The following is a 17,069-nucleotide window of genomic DNA, read 5'->3' as shown; positions in this document are numbered from 1 at the left end:
GATCAGGCTTCGAGCCACTCTCTATGCCTGATCGGTCCGCCGACCGATCAGGGTATGGGTGGATCCGATCCACGGCTTTCTCTCGCGAGGTTGCGTTGCCTCGATCGGTCTGCATCGATCGATTCAATCGATGAGCCATCGATCGATTCGATCGGTCACTGGCACCGATCAGGCAACCGAATGATACCGGATCGGTCACCGGACCGATCTAAACTTCTCGACCCTAAACCTAAGGCTTCCATACCAACATCCAGTCAACCTTGACTGTTGGTACATCATCCTAACATCCGGTCACTCCCTTGACCTGCTAGCACTCCCCGCTAAGTGTCCGGTCAATCCTTTTGACCCACTTAGACTTTTCCCTTGCCCGGCTTCACTCACCAGGACTTTACCTAGCTTCACTTACTAGGATTTTCACCTGGCTTCACTCACCAGGATTTCCCGACTGCCTAACATCCCAGTTAGGACTTTCTCACTGCCTGGCTTCACTCACCAGGACTTTCCAACTGCCTAACATCCCAGTTAGGACTTTCCCACTGCCTGACTTCACTCACCAGGACTTTCCACACTGCCTAACATCCCAGTTAGGACTTTCCCACTGCCTGGCTTCACTCACCAGATTTCCAATCATCTCACATCCATTAGGACTTTCCCTTGCCTGACTTCACTCACCAGGACTTTCCACACTGCCTAACATCCCAGTTAGGACTTTCCCACTGCCTGGCTTCACTCACCAGGACTTTCCACACTGCCTAACATCCCAGTTAGGACTTTCCCACTGCCTGGCTTCACTCACCAGGACTTTCCACACTGTCGAACATCCCAGTTAGGACTTTCTCACTGCCTGGCTTCACTCACCAGGACTTTCCAACTGCCTAACATCCCAGTTAGGACTTTCCCACTGCCTGGCTTCACTCACCAGGACTTTCCACGTGCCAAGCTACCTGCTTGGACTTTTCCCCGTGCCAAGTCTCCGTACTTGGACTTTTCCAGTGCCAAGTCTCCATACTTGGACTTTTCGCGTGCCAAGCTCCCTGCTTGGACTTTTCCCGAATCAGGTCAACCAGGTTGCACCTACAATCTCCCAAACACATATTCTTGTCAAACATCAAGAATACAACTCTCTTCTCGTCAAACATCGTCAAACATCAAAACACAACTCGAGTCAGGTCAACCAGGTCAACCTTGACCTAAGGTTGCACCAACAGGTATTAATACTCCATAATTAATTTAATAACATTGTAAATCCGATGTATTAAATAATTAGTTTAATAAATATTTTATAGTTATTTTTGCAAGTAAGAATAAAGTATTTCATAGATGATGCTAATTATTAAAAAAAATAATTAAAAACTACCTTAAGAAATAAATCACGTTAATTAATATTTCTTTGGATATAATTAATACTCGATTTGATTAAATGTTTCAATTAAAATTGTAGGGGTTGTTTTAAACTATTGTGTTAGTTTGTGATGTAAGTATAGCCAAGATTTTTAATTGTCCTGTTGTTGTTTTGTAACTGTACTTTCTGTCGTATCTGCTCCTCGATATATCAAGCGATAAATAAAAGGAAATCCTTTTTAAAATTAGGTTCAATATATAAGTTTAAAAATGACTGAACTACTGAATTTGTGCTCAATATATAAACATATAATTTGTTGGGCGGTAAAATTTGAGCTTAGTATATAAACCTAAAAATTATTGATTGCACTAAGTTGAAAGATTAAAATTACTGAGCTATTAGATTTGACCTTAATATATAAACCTAAAAATTGTCGGATTGCTAGGTAGTACGGGGAATCCAACCCTGGTAATATCACCATTGCTATGATGGATTTTAAAAGGTAAATAAATAATTAATTAAAATTTTAATATTAAAAATATACCTCTATAAGGAATTCATCTGTTTGATTGAAAAATTTACGATGGAACTTTTAATCTCCTTCAATTGGAAATGAAAATGTTTCATATTGCTCTTTATATTGTTCTTCTATGATTCTTCACGAATCAATGAAAAGCAGTGGCAAGAGATGCATGACGATTGTTGTTGCTGCAATGAGTTCATTAGAAAATGTTGTAATGATCGTAATTTTAAACCAAGAATAAATTAAGATCATAGTTCACTAACATTTTTTATGTTTAAAGAAACAATTCAGGAATTAAGTCAATTCAATTATCAGACGAATTTATTCCAAAAAAATCAAATGAAAGTAGATCATTTTTTTTTATATTCTCAAATAAGTGTATTTTTTTCTGGATCTTCATTTCATTGATAATGGTCCAGAATAATATTATTGGAATAGATACACAACTCGCTTTAAATACAAAGAGTTGAGCAGACGGATTAGTTCATCCGGAGAGAAAAGAAAATATTGAACTAAAAAATATATTTTGAAGATATTTATTTTTCTGGAGAGGCAGATAAGATATCTACGTGCAGCGTATTTTTATACCATCAAACAATAAAAAAACATTTAAGGAATAAATTTTTTTTGAAAAATAGAATAAGAGATAAGGGATAATATTATATATAATATTTATCTATGTAATTTATTTAATTTTTAAAAGTCTGTGCGTTTGTTAAAAAAATAAGTTGTAAGAAAATATTAAAAAATTAATACTCTTAAAAATAAATAGTAGAGATATTTTAATGATTGATTATTAATATCTCTTATCTATAAGGAGGATTTATGCTCGTTGTGATCATGATCACTAGGATTTCTTTCTTTGGGAAATTAAAGAGAAAAGATGTTAGTTTAGGCATCATTACATAAGATTAAGATTTAATTAAATTAAATTCCAGATGGAGAATACTCACGGCGATAAAGAAATAACCATCACAGAAGCTTTCGTTGAGAAATAACCATCTCCACATAACGCAGCAGCCACCGCCCCCTCCTAAGCATCTCCACATCACCGACTTCATTTCTCCCAAGCAAGGGAGCCTGGGGGCCTTTAAATAGGGGCGGAAAGAGGGATTTTCCGCAATCCCTAAATCTCCCACATCCGCCGCCTCCTACCCGACAGAACCTGGACGCCGAGTTTTGGAGCGACGCCACCTCCAGTGCTACTGGAACTCCTCCTTTTCCTCGTCCTCCTCTAGTCCTCTATCGACTTCATCGGATCAGGTCACTGAGCTTGGTCGACGGCTTATGGTCCAACGCCCTCTTTCAACAATTCAACAGTAAGTTTTTTTTCCCAAGTTTCCTTCAATCCTATTAAACAACATGTTTCAGTTGTCATTTTGTTTAGCGAGCAAAGTAAGAACAATAGTGTTTTTCTCTTCTTCCATTTAATTTCTGTTTTTTTCCCTCCCAATCCACAATAGTCTGTTCTAATTCTTCTCTTTATTTTCTAGGTGAGAACAACAGCAAGATCCATCACTGCAAAATTTTCTTGTGCAGTGGGATGTTCCAGCTTGGCTGGAGAGATGAAGATAAGTGGAGTGTGATTTTGGTTTGTCCATGAAACTCCAGGGAAGAAGAAAAAAACAACTCTAAATTGAGCTTGGCATGGGAGGTATTGGAAAGATTTGTAGGTAAAATATATCTTCTTTTCTTCATTCAATTTTATTTTTTAGATCATCTATCCTAAATTTAGCATATAAAAATATTAGGTCATTTCTTCCCATAATATTTTCATGCTGAAAAGAAAATTAGAATTCAGTGAATGATCGTAATTAAACTAGAATTAACAAATAAAACATGTTAATTACGTCATCTTTATATACTTACATTTTTAGATGCCTCTTGAAAATTCATTCCATCATCTTTCTTCAAATGATAGCTGATATTAAAGACAACTGAACTCACGCATTTGAGAATGCGAGATATCCAAACTCTGTCATTTCATATGAACATATAAGTTTATGCTGTTGTTAATGTCATGTATTTTTATTTAAGTTTTTTTAATTCTAGGCTTTTAATTAATTTTGTTATTTTTTCCGAACATGAACATATAGTTTCTGCAGCAACTCCATACCTATAATTTATTTCAATTATTAATTGCTATTGAAATTGACTTAGTGATAATAACAATGCAAACCCAAAGTCTTATCTCTCTATAAATTGCCGTGGATACAACTTAGTATTCCAATACTACAACTCCTCCACGTCGATTTTTCCTCATCGTCATCATGAAACTTACCGTGGTTTTCATCCTAACATTGATTTTCATTATCCTTGTTTTCAGCGAGACAAGGAATTTGTTGCAGACATGTCGGATTTGATTTATCACCGACATGTTGCCGTTATAATGTAAAGTTCTGCTGCCTCGTCTGCAATATTACTTATTTCAATCCATGAGTTGGTGTGAGCGATGAATATTTTCATCCTCAATATTTGTGGATTGTGTTTTTATTTCTGTACTAATTAATATTTTAACTAGTTAGTTATATATTATATTTCTATTATAACATTTGTATTATAATGTGTTTGACGCGTGTAAGAGAGGATGATTTATGATATTATAATATGCATGTTTTAATGATAATGGTGTCGTTTCTTATATTTATTTAGTATTTTTGTGATGTTTGAGTGGTTGTGTATGCATGCGAAACAGTACTGTTATACCCGAGCACCTCCATCGTATACTGTTGCAGAGCCTCCCTAGCAACAAGAGAGCGATTCGATGTGAAACAATACTATTTATATATATACCTTTCGTTTAATTTGCTTATTTACTGGAACTAACTGTTTGTTTGGGTGAAGTTAAGACTACAAATAATTAATCCAGATACAAAATGAGTGAGAACCTCTCATAGAAGAGAGCGATCTGAGAAATAGTTGGCGTGCATAGAGCAAGATCAAACCATGTAGAGTGTAGTATAAATCAACGATGTGTTGTAGCCCTACTTTTGAGTACGTAGTTATTGTAGGCTTTTCTGTAAAATAAGAGTATATATTTGGATCTACAATTCTAGAGACGTTGTATTTGTGGCCAGTAGAATCGTAGATATTGATCGCCTCATATGCATTGCTCCAATAATAAATCCGACCAACATATTGAATATCACAAATACAGGAAAAAGCAAAGGATCCTCTAAGAAGCTCGTAATGCTCATCCAATTGAGTGAAAGTGATCCGATAGCGAGCCCATTAAACTCAAAGCCAATTTGCTGTGCAGTGAGCAGAGTCAATATTCCATAGCCAACGCACAAAGAGAGGCCCGTTAAGGAAGGGAAGAAGTAGATAAAGAGGAATGATAGGTGTAAGCAATAAAAGTTGCAACGGAGACTAAAAACAAAGAAGTGAAAAAGCCGAGAATTTCTTTAAATGCTCTGAGAAACAAGAGTAAAACAAACATTATATATCAATAATTTCTTTTAATCAGGGATATAATAAGAAGTTAAAATTAACGTACTTGTAGAATGAGATGCCGAGAATAGCATCGGGCCACCACATGTACAGTCCACTAAAAATTTTAAGAACAAACCGGCAAATCCAACCCGAAAACTACACGATTGAATACAAACGGATGATATGCTAATCGATTGCTGGCCGTTGCAAAACGCCAATTCGGAGCAACATCGTTTACAAGATGCAGAGTGGAATGCCGACGACCCATGTCCGGAAGGTTAACACTTGCAGTGTCGGATCATCCGTCGGATGAACGATCAATCACACTTGTTCGATTGGCAAATCATTGGCCAATTAACTACTTATTATTATTATTATTATTATTATTATTATTATTATTATTATTATATTATGAGAAAATAATGGATTGACGTGAAAAATTAAAACGTTTAGTGTATTATTTACTAAGATGATAAAATTATTAAGATATGCTTTGTTTATAGAATATTGGAACCATAATATATACATATGGGGAAATAATAGGAAAGAGATTAAAGTGGTTTCAAAAATTAATTAATACCCATTATATATATATATATATATATATATATATATATATATATATATATATATATATATATAGCAAAGAAATTACTATTCGAAATTAATTGATTGATCTAATTTGATTAACTTTAATCTTATTCCACAAATGTTTTCGGGCCATAAACGTAAACACATACAAACTTATTCTATAAACCCCACTGCCAATTTGGTAAAATTTTGATTTATAACAAATTATAAATTTTGATGATCAAGACATTTCATATATGATTAGTTTCCTAATTATATCTGCTTTGTAGCCATTGTAAAACAATTACCAATACTTAACAAAATTAGATCCACGGATATGGAGGGAGGTTCATGCAAGTACACAGGCCATGAGCGCATGATGGGGTAAACCTCAGGTCGTCAGTTCCTGAGAATCGATCCCTGGTTATTATGCCAGAGATGTCATGCACCCACCGTCTACCAATACTTTAAAATTTGAGCTATGATAAAAATCTCAATGAAATGCTCAAGGATAGACATATAAATTCATGACCCATCATTTCACTTGTGTGGCCCTATCATTTTATGTGTCTATCATTGAGCATTTTATTAAGATTCATTCCTTTTCTTGAGCATATCATTTTTCTTAAAATTTAGAGTGAAAGTAGAATCAATAATACATTGATTTAATATGTTCCGATATATATTTATCTAAAGGAAAACAATTATAAGAGATTTAAATTAGTATCAAACTTTAATGCGACAAGAACAGTTATATATAGCCTCAAATCCGAAGAATAAATCAGTTAGTATCAATATTAAACAAAAATATATAAATAAAAAATATTAGCACGCAATATAATTTTTCTAATAAAATACCAAAAAAACATTCATTTAAATAAAAGAGTTTTTGTTATTTCAAAATTTTAATTATGATTTTATTTATTGATTTCAAATATTTTAGTTTAGCTAATAACTTTATTTGAAACATTTAGGGATTTGCCTTTAGGTATGCCATTTAGTGAGGTTGAGTCCATGTTAGCGTACTGTTTGGGAGAAGATAGGGAAGACAACGAGATGAATTTAGGTCAGGTTTGGTCAATTTCATAATTCGTCTTGTCAAAAAAAATGAACCCGAATCCGAACCTACCCCACCAACTTTTTCAACCCGCCTCGCTCGACCCCGCTCAAAACACGACGGGTTCAGGGCGAATTGAATCCACCAAACCACTAAGGTTCACACACACATGGATCGGGTTTAATATAGGGTCGGGTTTAAACCCACCCCATAACCCGTTTGACCGAATTTAAACCCTTTCCTGAATAGAGCGAGTTTAATATGGGGTCGGGTTTAAACCCGACTCATTGCCATCCCTAGGAGGAGATGAGGGAAGGGTAGGGAAGAAGAAGGGAGACTTGAAACCATGTTCGGGAGGAAGTGACCTACGGAAATAAATGGTAAGAAAGGGTAAACTTTAACCTTCCTTATCCATGAAACTAAAGAATTTCTTACATTACGATTTGGGGTGTAAGGAAGGGTAAAGGGAACTAAAAAAAATTATATTTCAATTTTATTCTTGTTTTATTATATTAATTTCAAAAATCATTATTTTAGGTATTTTTTGCGTCGCGACGAAAACACTTGCACCACCATTGCCCAACGCTTGCACTCCGTCAAGGCCGACGCCGACATCGACGTCAATGTCGATGCAGACTTCGACGTCAATGCCGACGCCGACTTCGACGTCAATGCTGACTTCGACGTTGATGCCAACGCCGATGCTTACTCTGACTTCGATACCGATGCCGACTTTACCGACTTCGATACCAAATGTCGATGCCAACTTTAACAAATGAGCTACACTTGCTTGAAGGAATAAGTCTTAACTAATAAATATATGCAAAGATGTAATAGGTTCTTGAATGTTTAAGTTTTTTTATTAAAAGTGAGTGTAATTTTGTAACTTTATATATTTAACAATCATTACCTTCACTTTCCTCCCAAACATAGTAACATATGTTACGTTAATGAACCTTCTCTCTCTCCCAAATAAAGAGAATATAAATATTTATGTTCCCTCCCTTTCCCTTCCTTACCCTTTCTTCCCCTTCCGTTAATAAACCTTCACTCACCCCATCCAAACAGAGGGTAGGAGTCACCTCACCTTGCTTTCTGAAATTACTTGATCGACGAAATATGAAGTCTGACGAGCCATCTCAGAATTAGTCGACGAAACTTGATGCCTGGTATATAAATAAAAAAAATGATCACCTAATTCTACTCTCCACCGGACCATTCCATATATATTTTGAAAGAACTGTACTAAATGACTAAATTCTAGCCTGCCAGGATAGATTTTTTTTTAAAAAAATTTAGTATCATTATATTTAATTTTTAGGATAATATCCTATTTTACGAGTCAATTATATTTTTTTCTCTTATTTTTATATTTAATTTTCCATAATAATACCTAATTAGTTTTTTTATTAATAATACTTAATTAATTTTTAACTAGGAAAACTCTAGGTGGCCAAATTCTAGCCACCCATATTTACCGATCTTAAAAATGAAGCGAGATGTTAAACAAAAGAGTAAATAATACACAAACTGCATTAAGTACATCAGGCAATATATGCAAAAATTTCACATTTAAATGTGTCGATTTGCCAAACATATATAATTAATGTCTAAATATAATATATTCATGTATAAATAGAAAAATAAAGAAAATTTTGGTTAGAGGCATCGCGGAAGATACAAATGTGACGAATTTGAAGGATGACCAACGATTCAATAATATTTCACTGAGCAATAAACTTTTAACCATTTTATTTACTGAAATAGTTATTTTAATTAACTGCTCAATCAATTTGGATATGTATTTAATTTTATATATAATAATAAATTTATTATTAAATAAAATTTTAGAAATAAATAAAAGTATAATTTATATTTATGGATTTTAATATTTACACTATCATAAATATGTATATAAAGTTAATTAGTTAATTAAATTAAATAAATTAGTTTAAATGACTATTTTTTGTAGTGTAATGTTATTTAGATATGGAAACTTAATTGTGTTTGTCAGAAAACAATTTGTTGTCAATTTTAATAATTACATTAATTTGTTCTAATCTATTTGTAGATGGCTTTGAAGCATATTCTCATTAGTAGTCAACTTTAATAGTTTGTCGCTTTTTGTATATTATGGTAGGTTTTAATGGTTTATCATTTATTGCTAACGAATATAGTAAGCTCCGAGTTATTGTAGTAATTTAATTTAATTTATGTATATATATATATATATATATATATATATATATATATATATATATAGATGATATGCAAGGCGACGCTTCGTGCATGATCATGAGCGATACACAGATACACAGACGCGGCATTATCAGTTCAATTTCTTTATAAAAAAAATTATTCTTTTTATTCTCTCCCCTTCCGTCTTCTATTCAAATCGGCGGGGAGAGAAATTTTCCAAATTCTAAATTTCCCTCGTCGCTCTCTCTCTAGCTCTTGCCTCTCTCCTCTTCCTTCGTCGTCATCTTCCGTCGCAGCAAGCTCCTTCCGAGAAAGCAAAAGCAAAGGTACTGCAAGCTACTTGGACAACTTACAATCTCATGCTTATTCTCGAACTGGCTGGAAGCTCAAGAAATTGCCACCGAACACAAAGCCAACGCTGATTTACATACTACTGTTAGTATTAGCCCTAGTACCAATTATGAGATGATTGTAAATGACACATTATTGTATCATATTTCATTATAAATAAAAGGCAAAGTTGGTTATTATATTTATTTCAGTTCAGTGCCGATTGAATAAATATAATAATGTCCTTGAGTAATAGATTTTTATTTACATCATATCAATTGATTGAATTGATAGTGAGATATGTAGATATATATAGAACACTACTCTTAACTATTCCTAGTCAAGCATTAATATACAAGGACAATATTAATACGTTGAGACTAGCATGTAGGTTAACGGATGACTTACTCTCACAAGTCATGAATATGAGATATCAGGTTGACACATGGGTATATATTAGAGAATATATACTGAATGATCCGCCATGAGAATGTTTATATGAGTGTCATAAACATTCTTATGTGACTATTGGTATGAATAGTCCTTGGACATGAAGTCACTACGGTTCTCTACATAAGGAATTGTATACTTTGGTATCGGCAAACGTCACCTGTAACAAGGTGGACAATAAAGTTGATCACTAGGTATGCAATAAATTATGTGGAGGGATGTGAGTGATGTAGATGAGATCTATCCTTTCCATATGACGGAAACGATATATGTTGACCCCTTGATTAGTAGGACACAAGAAAAGCATGACCATGCTAAAATGAGTCAATATGAGATATTGAGCTTGTTTGATTGAGTGTGTCTACTTAGAGATCAAAAAACACAAAGGTTGATAAGAGGATGACACGGTCTATGCCTCATTGATTAACCTAGATATCAAGGATAGAGAGTCCAAGTCATACAAGATAATAGCCACGGACAGGTTAGGTCGGATCTTGACCTTCTCGTCAATTAGGTAGCAATGATGTCTTGCTAGATGTCACTCATTGCTTATGTATCTAAATGTTGATTTGGGTACATTGTCAACGTTACAAGAACCTATTGGGTCACACACAAGGAACAAGTAGATTTGGAGATGGGTTCATATGATGAATCATTCGATTATGTCTAATCCGAATTAGACTTATTGAGTTAGACTCAATTGGATTTAATTGTTGAATTAAGTCCAATTCAAACTAGACTGAAGGAGTCAATTCGAATTAATGAAATAGTGATTCATTGAATTTAAATTGCATGAGGATTAATTGAGTAAGACTCGATTAAATTAGACTTGAGTTAGACTCAAGTGAGTTTGCCTTGAGTTAGACTCAAGTGAAGAGACTTGAGTTAGACTCAAGTGAGATTTAATGAGGATAATTATTGAATTTCATAATTTAATTATTCATTTCATTCAATTTTCGAAATTGAATTAGAAATGAAGAGTTACACTCATTTGAAATAAGGAGTTATAAGTTTGGTCCTTAATGGAGTGTAAATGCTCATTAAGGCTATTATTGCTAATTAAGTATTTTCAGTGAATGAAAATACTTAAGCTTTTTGCTCTTCATTTTGGATGATTATTCTCTTCATTCTCCTTGCTCCTCTCCTCTTTGGCCAAAATCACCCTCTTGGTTGCTAGCACAACCAAAGTGATTTTCCTCTCCATCTTGTGAGTTTGTGAGACAAACGAAGGAAGACTTGTTCGTGTGGATACTGAAAGAGGCACGGACGTTTGATCGTGCTGAGATCCGAGTTGTCGGGAGTCCGTGAGCACGCACCAAAGGTATACTCATTATCATGTTAGAAAACTTAGTATGTGTAGGAATTTTTGTTTCCCTTCATATGGATCTTATGGAGGAAATAGGTTTTTCCGCTGCGCGTTTGCATATTTAGCAACCTATTTTCTTACAACCACCACTCTCCATTCTCGATCGTAAGCTTTTCTCAACTCCACTATCTGGTTTTCAGCTCTGTACAATGATATATTCTACAACGTACAAGTCATAGCAGCTTTCTTACCAGCTTTTGCTTATATGATTTTTATGCAGGGAACTTGCCAAACATCAATTCCATCATTTCATAACCAATGGTAATTCATTTTATTTTATTTTGTAATTCCATTAATCTGTGATCCTAATATATATTAGAAGGATTTATACTACAAAGTACAAGACCAATGCCTGCTACTGAAAATAAATGTCTAATTAACTAATTATTAAGCATTTAATTATAATGCTTTCATTGTTTGTCAAAATGTTACTAGAAATAACTAAGAAATTAATTTTTTTTTCTTATCACTGATCTCTAGAATTTAAAGATTATTATGAATTATGTATCTCGCAGTTTTTTACCGTTAGAAAATGTTTCAAGTCAATGTTAATTTTTTTAAAAGCAAATTTTTTATTTTTTTATTTTATAAAATCAATATTTTTTAAAATTAATTTTGAAATTTTGTTTATAAAATTAGAATTTTTCAAGTTTACACTTTTGTTTTTTTTGTAATTTCTTTAGACTTTCAATTTAATTTTTTTTTCAAAGTTATTTTTAGTAATTCATTTTTAATGTGATCAAAAGGGGGAGTAAATCTAGGGGGAGGGTAGTACACAAATTTTTATTGTTGATACTCCGTGATAGTTTTGATGTGATCAACCAAGTCAGGTTAGGTCCTGTTAGTATTTAATCTCTATGTCTAAGTGTGTAGGAGCTTAGGAGCACAGGAAGTGGAGCGAGAGACGCAACTAGGGAGAAGGACGGCATGGGAGAGAGCCGACGAGCTCTGTGCGTTCGAGGGACGAGGTGCTGCGGAAGAGTACACCGGCGGATGAGAAGGATGTGAGTGGCGATCCGAGGGATGAGAAGCTGGGAGGAAGACTACTCGAGGAGAAGGTCGGAAAATGAGTTCGGGTGAGCCCTATTCTGTTTTGCCGAAATCACTCAAGCGAGCGGAGTAGCGAAAGAGTTAAAAGAGAAGTTTGGAACTCGGTAGTAGCTGCTGGAGGCGCCTTCAATGGATTGAAGATTCCTTTCATGAAGAGTTGAAGGCGCCTTCAAGTGCTTGAATTGTTGGATCCTTGGGCGGCCGACTAGAGGGGGGTGAATAGCCCTGCAAAAAAAGGAACCTTCCTCGAACTTTTATAACTTAATTAAAATGAACACTTGCATAAATAAAAATAAGAGATTAAAAGAAGAGGTAAGAGAGATTTACTTGGTTATAACCGGGGAGGTTGTTAATCTAAGGAAGTTAAAAGTGCACTAATCTCTCCTTCTGGCGGAGAAGCCTATTTACAGTAGTTTAACACACTCAATTAAGCTCCTTCCTCAATTATTACAGTAGTTTTTACATTAAATTTTACATTGTGACCGTAAAATAGAGCCTTCAAAAGAATCTCCTACTTGGATTTATCATATGGAGCGTCGAAGGTGACTTCAATGAGAGGGGTGAGGAGGTGGGCGCCATCAAGGCGGCGACCCCATAAGAAGAGAATGGCATTAAGGGCATCGCCATAGATGTCGAAGAAGAGACACCCAAAAACAGGGCCTGAGGATATGTACTGAAAGACCGTGCAAGAGGGAATGGAAAAGATGAGCTTATGAACATCAGAGAAACACATGTCCTCGCATACACCGTGAGTCGAGCAATAGAGAACGATGACGAAGGGCGGCCATGACAGATAATCCTCCATTTGATGATGTTGGTGGTGGAAGTCGGTGAACCTAGAGGGAGGGAGAGGAGATAGGTTGCTTCTAATTATCGTATAAATAATATATGGTGAAGCCTACAGGGATTTAGTGAATTGCAAATGTTGTCAAACTAGACATCGATCGTTATTTATTTTTTTTTTTTTTTTGCAATTTTGATGAAAGCTTCAGTAGACCTGTGAAAATGGCAATTAGAGGAAAAATGGCAGGTTGTTGCCCTCCCTTTCATACTTATGGTGTGTCAGGGAAATGAACTTGGAACTCCTGGAGAACCCTAATTCCCTACTTATAGTATGCCAGGAAAAATGGCAGATCGCTGCCCTCCACTTTTTCTGTCCTCAGTCGTAGAATGTGCAAGAAACTAAAGAAGGGAAAGTTACAATTGAGGGAAGTAGCCACGAGAAAAGATTGAGAACTTATCTAGAGAAAAAGAAACAAGTTTATGTCTAGTTAGGAATAATAGTTTAGCAATTGGAGATCAAACACATGCAAAAGAAATGAAGAGTTAGTCGACTGTGGCAATTGTGGTCGCCTATTTTGGATAGAAGATCAGGGTGTAATAATTAAAAAAGAGTGACCTAGAGAGAAATGAATTGATATTTCATCCAACATGTGAGTTTCTTGAGCAAGAGCCATTACTGCTATCACCATTCAAGGAAGCTCTACATGCCTGTAAATCATCATGGCAGTTACTATACTCGCATGTCATCTCTCTCAAGTACTATGCATTGCCATCATGCCTGCAAATCATCACGACATTGGAGCACTGCCTGCCTGTTAAAAGTTCCTCGTCGTTCATATAAGTGGGAACATCATAAGTTGAACAATTATACTGAAATAATAGTTGTTAATAGTTGTTCAAATCATCACGTAAATTGCACTGCATGTTATAATCAAGTGTCACATGCATGCTGTGGGAACATCACGTTCTGGTTTCACCCATGCAACTAATGAAATGTTTATATCCACATGGGGTTGCATCTCATCTTCGAGAGGTTCTATAGAGTTATGGTTGACATTATCCACATCAGCTAAACTTTGATCCCCGGTTTTTATTTTCTCAAGATTTAAACAATATAATTATATCTAACTAGTGAATTAACTAAATTTGCATTCGACATCGATCATTTGCTTGTTCAGCAAGATCTGCCTCTCGGGTGTCTGATATTTCAAACTTGAATGTAATTGTCACTTCTCTAATTTGATGAAACATCGACTTTGTTAAACCATGGCCAAGCACAAGACAGACACGTTAGAGGTAACTTGTCTTCGATTGGAAATATAAAATTATAAAAACAGTCAGGCGGGACGAGTGGGTCATAGGATGAATTATTTTACACAACATACATTGACAAAGTCCATGATTCTAAATATACTATATTGTAAATAGGACCTCGGAAAGCATAAATGTACCAAAAATCCTAGAAGTCGCAAGAACATAATGGGCAATAGCTAAAATAAGAGTCTAGCGCATTCATTGAACAATTAGAAAGTCAAAAGTTAGCACTAGTTGTGAAAGATAAGAATAAAATCATCACCCAAGCTAGCAGCTCAATTGATCATGTTGTGCATGCAGAAGCTGGCTGAATAACTTACTCCATAACAATTGACAAGGGACCAATTGGATCGATGGACAACAATGCCTCCAGTTAACTTCAATGAGCATAAAAGAAAACAAGTTTATCTATAAACACACACACTAGCTAGAAAAGGTCTATAAAAAGGCAATTGGCAAGTGAAAGTCTGAAAGAGACCTTGGATAAATCATCCTTTCAAATTTAAAGTGAATCAGCTAGTTAAATCTTCCACTACTTTTGGCAATATCTTGATCAACATCAGTTGTTCCACTTACCAGTTGATCAACAATCTGTTCATTCTTCAGCACTAATAATTATATTCCCATATTCCAGATGCTAACCCAGCTGGCACAATGCTAGAAAACTTTCAGTGTTAGAAAACCAAAGGTTGTGAACTTCATGATTATCCTCTCAATGGTGTCTTTTTGGTGTCATTTCTCTGCTAGCTACTGATGCTTTGAAAATATTCATACAATACAGCTATCCGGCAACACTATCTCCCTATCTCAGAGGTGCGGTAATCAATTGTATAGCATCCAACATCAATAATTTTAGAGGCCTGCTGTGACTTTTTTTCGGATGAGTGCTAAAGCATTTTGAATAATTGCTATGCATATTCTGGCTAGACAACTGTTGCACGCAGTTACAAACCCCTGAACCTACTCAATCCAATCGGATCTCAGATTTGCATTAACAGAGTGAGGTCCGATTGTACATCTTTTTATATATTAAATCAAAAGAATATTAAAAAGTAATATATAAAAAATGACAAGCTAAAAGAATTACCTGTTTGGAAAAAATATTGGAAAGAATTTCCCTTCTACATCCATAGACGGGTAACCCATCCTCTAACCGTCGACGCTCTCTCATCATGAATCGATGAATTTGATTCCAGTCAAACTCATCTCCAAGAAATTTTTTTTCAATTTGTTCATCTCAATTGTTCATCTCTTTATGTAAATCAAAGTGAATGTCCTCTACTTGCTTCCCAAGTGTAACAAGAAGGCATCTCATGGCAGCTCTAAACTCCCGTAGTTAACTCTCAAGTGCTTTCTCTCGCTCCTCAATTCATTAAACCTCATAAGAGTAGTATGACGAGCTGAAATATTATTGATCTTCATTGAGAGCTCGCTGATCTTCTGCTCCAAGAATTGCACTCCTATTTAATAAAGAAGTCCTCTAATCTGACCGCAAAATAGAGCCTTCAAAAGAATCTCCTCTTTGGATTTATCATATGGAGCGTCGAAGGCGACTTCAATGAGAGGGGTGAGGAGGTGGGTGCCATCAAGGCGGTGGCCCCATAAGAAGAGAATGGCATCAAGGGCGCCACCATAGATGTTGAAGAAGAGACGCCCAAAAATAGGGCCTTAGGAGTATATGCAGTGAAAGACCGTGCAAGAGGGAATGGAAGAGATGAGCTCATGGACGGAGAAACACATGTCCTCACGTACACCATGAGTCGAGCAATAGAGAACGACGACGAAGGGCGGCCATGACGGATAATCTTCCATTTGTTGATGTTGGTGGTGGAAGTCGGTGAACCTAGAGGGAGGGAGAGGAGTGAGGTAGGTTGCTTCTAATTATCGTATAAATAATATATGGTCATGGCAACAGGGATTTAGTGAATTGCCAATGTTGTCAAACTGGACATCAATCACTGTTTTTTTTTTTAATTTTGATGAAAGCTTCAGCAGACCTGTGAAAATGACAATTTGAGGAAAAATGGCAGGTTGTTGCCCTTCCTTTTATACTTATGGTGTGTCTGGGAAATGAACTTGGAACACATGGAGAGCCCCAATTCCCTACTTATGGTATGCCAGGAAAAATGGCAGGTCACTGCCCTCCAATTTTACCAAAACTTGGTATATCGAAACTTCGTTATACCGAATTTCAGTATAATGTTAGTATATATTTTTTGGTATATCAAACATTTGGTTTGGTATATTAAAGTTACATACCAAAATTTGGTATATCGAAACTTTATTATACCAAATTTCGGTATAATATTAGTATATATTTTTATTTTAATATTTGAAAATAATAAATATAATCAATTATGTATTTATGTCATGGTTATTAAAGTATAATCAAATAGTTATAGGAAGTTAAATTTATGTGCAAAAGCATGATAAATACCTATTTAGTTATTATTAAATATATATTAAGAGTTTAAAATTATAAATTAAACTTAATTTTTCAAAACATTAATCCTGCTCACAAGTTAATTAATGCTCTGGTCCGCTTAATATTTTCTTTCTTTTGATTTTTTTTAACAATTTCATCGTATTATTAATGTCATGCATTTCATTTTTTTTAAGAAAAACAAACCGTATATATTTTTCGGTATATCAA

At 35.0% G+C, this 17,069-nt stretch overlaps 1 long non-coding RNA gene across 1 annotated transcript; it reads left to right on the top strand.

Annotated features, from left to right (window-relative positions):
• Window positions 1-2,883: 2,883 nt before the first annotated feature.
• On the top strand, window positions 2,884-4,491 carry LOC122044382. The gene is made up of 3 exons (XR_006129532.1): window positions 2,884-3,184; window positions 3,359-3,538; window positions 4,192-4,491. It is a non-coding gene; the product is annotated as an uncharacterized LOC122044382 (long non-coding RNA).
• Window positions 4,492-17,069: the final 12,578 nt, after the last annotated feature.

Source organism: Zingiber officinale, chromosome 2A (assembly GCF_018446385.1).
Source record: "Zingiber officinale cultivar Zhangliang chromosome 2A, Zo_v1.1, whole genome shotgun sequence".
Taxonomy (NCBI): Eukaryota; Viridiplantae; Streptophyta; class Magnoliopsida; order Zingiberales; family Zingiberaceae; genus Zingiber; species Zingiber officinale.
This window is presented reverse-complemented; position numbering and strand designations above follow the sequence as displayed.